This window comes from Hordeum vulgare, chromosome 2H (assembly GCF_904849725.1).
Source record: "Hordeum vulgare subsp. vulgare chromosome 2H, MorexV3_pseudomolecules_assembly, whole genome shotgun sequence".
Classification (NCBI taxonomy): domain Eukaryota; kingdom Viridiplantae; phylum Streptophyta; class Magnoliopsida; order Poales; family Poaceae; genus Hordeum; species Hordeum vulgare.
In genome coordinates, this window is record NC_058519.1 from 109,771,972 (window position 1) to 109,778,082 (window position 6,111).

Sequence of the window (6,111 nt, forward strand, 5' to 3'; positions counted from 1 at the left end):
TTTGTGGGCGAAATTTAACAATTGGTATGTAGAGCAAGGTCGATGTGAAGTTGTGTTTGCCCCGGGGAGGCGACCCGGCTAGCGCCTCGGGATGGGCAATGCGGTCGCTGGTGTAGCGACGAGGAGGAGCAGGCGATATAGTCGTTGGATGGTACATCAACGAAGAAGAGCGAGCGATATAGTCGTTGGGTCATGCAACAACAAGGAGCAGCGGACAAAAGTTGTTCGATGAGCGACATACGAGGATGATCAGGTGATCGTTGTTCAGCGGCGCGACATGGTGGAAGACGATGGATGTCGTCGACAAGACGGTGGAAGGTGATAGCTGACGGGAGTAGTGGTGTCGAGGTGCGGTGCTAAAATATCTATTCATGATCGTCCGCCGGGGGAGCAAGGAAGAGACGGTAGAGTTGTCTCGCCGTGAATACTGTACACGTGAGTTCTTACAAGAGCTCGGGGTTGTGAGTCTTCTGCTGCAGTTGAGATGTGTCACTCGCGGAGGAGATTGAGAGTGGATGGAAAAAGGAATTTCTTCCTTGCATTTCTGTTCGTTATCAAGGGGTTCCAGCGAGTTCATATACGGTGAAGTTGAGGTGCGCGTATATGGTGAGTTGTGTTGCCGTCGGACACGAGGTGTCGTTGATAAGTCTCCAACATATCTACTTTCTCAGACACTTTTGCTTTGGTTTTGACCTTTAATTTGCATTATTTGAATGAAACTAACCCAGACTGGTGCTGTTTTTAGGAGAACTACCATGGTGTTATTTTTGTGCAGATTTTTTTCTCGGAATTTGAAGAAACCTTTTGTAATTTTTTTTCTGTGATTTATAATGAATTATGGAGCAAAGATCTGCCGGAGGGAGATTGTTAGGGGGCCACAAGCCAACAGGGCGCCCCCAAGTCGCGCCCTAATGGCTTGTGGGGCCCACGTGGCTCCTTTGACCCTAATTCGACTCCTATAAAATCACATATTCGGAGAGAAAAATCGGAGAGAAGTTTTCATCGGGTTTTACAAGAGGGATCCGCCACCACCTCCTATTATTTCTTCGGAGGGCTGATCTTGAGTCCATTTGGGGCTCCAGAGAGGGGGATTTGTCGCCGTCGTCACACTATTAGAAAAAAGGAATATAGATAATATAGACACTAATGGCATAGCAGTGACGCATCATGTGCAGGTGCGCCATTAGTGTGATGGACACTAATGACGCACCACACACATGGTGCGCCACTACTAACAATTTTTTTTTCCAAAAATACTAATTGCGCACCGGGGCAGAGTGCGCCATTACTAGTTTAACTAGTAATGGCGCACCACTCACCCAGTGAGCTAATACTATATTTTTTTTATAAAACTACTAATGACGCATCACCAGCTGGTGCGTAGCGCATCTCTCTGGGATGGGCCATTGCTATAATTCAGAACCCAGAGCCGAATCCAGCCCCAGGCCCCAGCTCGTTCGTCCACGATTCATTCCTCACCCTCACGCTCTGCCGCCGGCACCACCCTCTCCCCCGTCGGCGACCTCCTACCCTCCGCACACACCCCCACCGCTGACCTCCTCCCCCTCTCCTCCATCCATTCGCCTCATCGCTACCCTCGCCCGCTCGCCGCACCCGAAATCCACAATGCCATCCCCATCCCCACCCAGAACCAGCCGTCGATGCTGCGGCCCCAGCCCACCCGCATCGAGCTCCACAGCTCCGAACGCGACGAGATTGAGGACCACATCCGATCCAAAGCCGCCGCCGCCGCCGAATCCTCGGCCTTCTCAACCCCGCCGACGTCCAACCCCATCGCCAACCCGATCCTCCGCATCCTCCACCCGCACACCAACGCCGCGCCAACCAAGGCCTAGCGCATCGGCCTCCACCCCCCGCCCCCAAACCCTAGCCCCATCCCCAACCCCATTCCCATGGAGGTCGAGGTCAAGCTCCGCCTCCCCGATGCGGCCGCGCACCGCCGCCTCTCCGCCTACCTCGCGCCCCGCCTCCTCCGCACCGACGCCCAGCGCAACGCCTTCTTCGACGCCCCGGCCCGGCCCCTCCGTGGGAATCGCAGGTTGTTGTTCTGCGCGGGGCTAATCGGGGGACTGTTTCGCCGTGCGTGTTTTGGGCAGGGAGGAGCAGGGCCTCGAGGTACGACGCGGGAGCGCCTCCGAGCAGGGAAGGTACAGTTCGATGTCGCGGCTTAATTTTGCTGTTTGTTCGGTCAGTTGCTCCGCAGGCTACTTATCTGATGAATCGCCGTGAATTTCCTCCTTTTCTGAAGGGAGGGGTGGGGCCTGGAAGCGCGATGATCCGGAGGCTCCACCTCGACGAACAGGTAACAAAATGCTGCTATGGTGGTAAATTGCTGTATTTTATCCCTGACGCCTGTTACCCCTTATTCATATAACTTTATATACATTCTTTTCCCAAAAGGAGGCCTCTACATCATCGTGATGCACACGGCGATAAACTATTTTATATGTGCAAGAAAGAGTAAATAACCAAAGGGCCTCACCTAATGCGAGTTCACGACTGTATTCCTCACCGTTCATTTCTTTCTTTTTTGTGAATACTGAAAAGATGCCTGTAGTAGTGAATTAATGTAAGATCAAGCAGATACAGAAGCTAGGAATGACCCCGCTGACAACATCATCCTCTCTAGTATAATACAGTATTGTGCTTCATCTCTGTGTTAAGCTGATTGCCTGATCAAAATCTCCTGTGCTTTTTAGGGATGACTGGAGTTCCAAAGCTTAATCCCAAATTCTCCACCCAAAGAGCAGGTGAAGAGCGCCGCTTGAAATAATGCAGCTAAGTTGCTCACTTTAACAGATTTTTTGTGGTTATGCAAGGACAAGTAAGGTTCCAATTGTTAATTTCGAGGTTTCTCATCACAGAGCAGGTAAAATGTTGATGTTATGATTTTTTATTTTGCTGATCATATTTTCCTTACTTGTATGAATCTCTGGCGATGATCTAATTGATTGGAATTATTTTAATCATTCGTAATGTTTGTGTTGTTGCCATGTTGGAGCAGTCGCACAGTGAGGCTGCTAAGAGCTGATAAGGGGAAGGCGTTTGTTGATCTTTTAAATGAGAAAGCAAACGATTCTGGGGAAAATGAGATGGGCTATGTAGAAAGGACGTTAGCGTTCAGTACACGGCATTTGGATGATAGGGATATAAGATTGGTAAAATTCATATATTTCACATGTTGAAATGTTTGTTCTGTCTACGAATTTCAGTACACAGGTACACTTTCCGCGGACCAATTCATCTTCTCTTACCTGCAGATGAGGATGCAGTTGTGAGTTTTAATCATGGCTTTGCTCCGGCAGATGGACCTTACCGGCGTCACTGATGTGCTGTGGAAGAGGTTCTTCCAGCGGGAATTCGGTGAGGCTGACATGAACGTTGCCATCAAGAGAATGAAGGAGAGCGGAGTGCGTTACAAGTGGAAGAAACTCTTTGAGGTAATTGTAACGATTGATTCTCTAGTTATTCTTCTGTTCTTGGTATTTGCTTCATTAAAATTAATTATGTATGTTGCCTTGATTCTTGAACAATTGGATCCTGTACCTTTGCACACAAAAACAGAAAAGCAAAAGCAAGTTGAACAAAGAATGTCCGCGGGACTCAGAAACAAATATGAAGTAGCAAACGCCGGTAAGTAGATTTTAACATTATTAAGCCAGTAGTTTCTATGTTCTACATAGGCAGTGCCCCGTTGGATATTGCATGACACCTATAACTTACCAAGTTTTATATTCTATAGCTGCAACCTGTAGCAACTTAAAAACTGCAACTTATATAAACTAGTTGTGCGGACATACTTTCTTGCCTGCGTATTTCGCTGCCACACTTCATGTTGTTTAATAAGACATTTAACATTCAGTGCCATATAGTAATTCAAATGCCTGATGTTTTGTTGTTCCTATTTTCATCAACTACACTGTAATTCAAATGTCTGATGTTTCATGTTTTGTTGTTCCTATTTTCTACTGCATCCACATATAGGGATCTCGAAATATTTTCAACTTGACAAACAACAAACACAGAGCTCAGAGTTAAGATCTGTAATACATAAGATTTGATATCCTGTAGGTACACACCCTCTATCTGCATACTTACTTCACCTGCATGTAGTTGTACATTTGATATTCCAGAAACAGTCACCAGTGTTCTGTAATTGGATTTAACGATCCTTGCATTCAGCGGTGCTCATGTTGCAAATTCAACCTAACAATCGACGACTTGTTTTCAAAGTGATGTCAACCACAGTTTACAGGGTATTAAAATATGGTTATTTTCTGTTTTTATGTAACAGTAATTTAAATTCTGAATATTTAGTTTTACACTGGATGTCAACCGCAATTTACAGTGCAGTGAACTATGGATTTATTGTTGTATGTCACAGTAATTTAAATTCTAAAAAGTTATTTTTTATAGTGGATGTCTACCACAATGTATAGTGTTCTACAGTATGTTGAACCACAATTTACAGTTTTTAAAATTATGGATTTTCTGTTTTATGTCACAGTAATTTAAATTCTGAAAAGTTGTTTTTCCGGTGACAATGTGAGGGGTTTACAGTGGTTAAGTAGATGGAATTACTCAGTTTTTATAGTTTTATAGATCAATCATATGGTTATATATGTGCCAAGCTTCCCCTTTTTACAGTGCTCCATTGTCCAAGTTTACAGTAATTTTAACAATTTTTACAGCGAATATTTTCTTCATTTACAGTAACAACGTTCTTGAGTTTGGAGTGATTATATGTTGTTCCAAACTAGAAGTACATTTTCCGTAGGTGTATTATGCTTGATCTTTTTGTTCCGGTTAGTAGATAGCCTCTTTCCCGCAAAAAGAAGTAGATAGCCTCTTTCTAGAGTTTAGTTTGAATGTTCTTTTGTTAGTTACTAAGATAACTAGCCCTTTTTCGAACTTGGGATGTCTGTGTATTTCTGTTTTGGCCGAATGAGCAAGTAAGAACCCCAGCAACGCATCAACCCATTCAACTACTTGGCTTAAATTAGTTTCTGCACATTATGATATGATTTTCTTTTGTTCCTATGATCTGTCACTTTGTGAGCCTTTGTAATTTGCGCCTATGTTCTGTTACAATGCCTGATGATGTTCAGAAAGAGCCATCTAATGCTCGCAACAACATCAAGTAGATCTAACCCTTGGATCAATTCATCTATTTTTTGTAGGGACATGATCTTGCGGAAGATGGGCAACCATGCTTTGCTGCCAAAAGTCTCCTTCACACAGTGCCGCCGGCAAACATGTCATGCAGCATTTGTCGATCAAACATGTGTTAGATGATGGAAAAGATCACACATGGCATTTGATTTCAAGTAATGATATTAGAAGTTTCACGGTGATGACCAGATCTTGAGGTTCCACGGTGATGATGGAAAGATTCCACGGTGATGACCAGATCTTGAGGTTCTATGCTGCGTCGCAGAGGCTGGTTCTTGAAGTTTCTTGATTTCACCACAATTTTAGCAGTTTTGTGTACCAGCTCTTTCAGCTTATTTGTAGCATGTGTGCTTCTGCACAATACTGAAGTTTTGAACAGTGGTAGCCTGTAACAAACCTATAAAGCCCTATGATGTTTGGCACCATGAGGTGTTTATATGAATCAGTAACTCTGTAACTCGTATTATTTTAATTGTTGGAGAGGAAAAGAAAAGTAGAAGGAATTGGCACACAATAATTATGTTAACTCTGTGATGTCTGTCTCAAATGCCCCAATGTAGTTAGACTTTGCCACTTTTCAAGGAACAGTTCACTTAGTTGTCTAAAGTTATACACAACATTATTTTGGCTATACCACTCTCTAGTACTTTTATTACTAATGGCACATCTGGTAGGCATACTAATGGCGCACCTGGGAGGCATACTAATGGCGCACCATGAGCTATACTAATGGCGCACTGCCTGATGTGCCATTAGTATACCAGATACTAATGGTGCACCTGTGGTGCGCCATTAGTAAAAATTTCTAATGGCGTGATGCTAGTGGTGCACCTATAGTGCGTCATTAGTAGCCAAAATAGGTGCGCCACTAGCAGGCCTTTTCCTAGTAGTGTCATCACCAACCCTTCTCCATCAACA

The 6,111-nt window shown here is 44.4% G+C and overlaps 1 long non-coding RNA gene across 3 annotated transcripts; it reads left to right on the forward strand.

The window, feature by feature from the left end:
- The first annotated feature begins 2,274 nt into the window (after window positions 1-2,274).
- On the forward strand, window positions 2,275-5,707 carry LOC123425396. Of its 3 annotated transcripts, XR_006621819.1 has the most exons (6): window positions 2,275-2,323; window positions 2,721-2,890; window positions 3,026-3,179; window positions 3,282-3,461; window positions 3,586-3,654; window positions 5,202-5,707. It is a non-coding gene; the product is annotated as an uncharacterized LOC123425396 (long non-coding RNA). The 3 variants fall into 3 exon arrangements; XR_006621820.1 differs by having other exon boundaries at window positions 2,721-3,240; window positions 3,327-3,461; XR_006621818.1 differs by having other exon boundaries at window positions 2,721-3,179.
- Window positions 5,708-6,111: the final 404 nt, after the last annotated feature.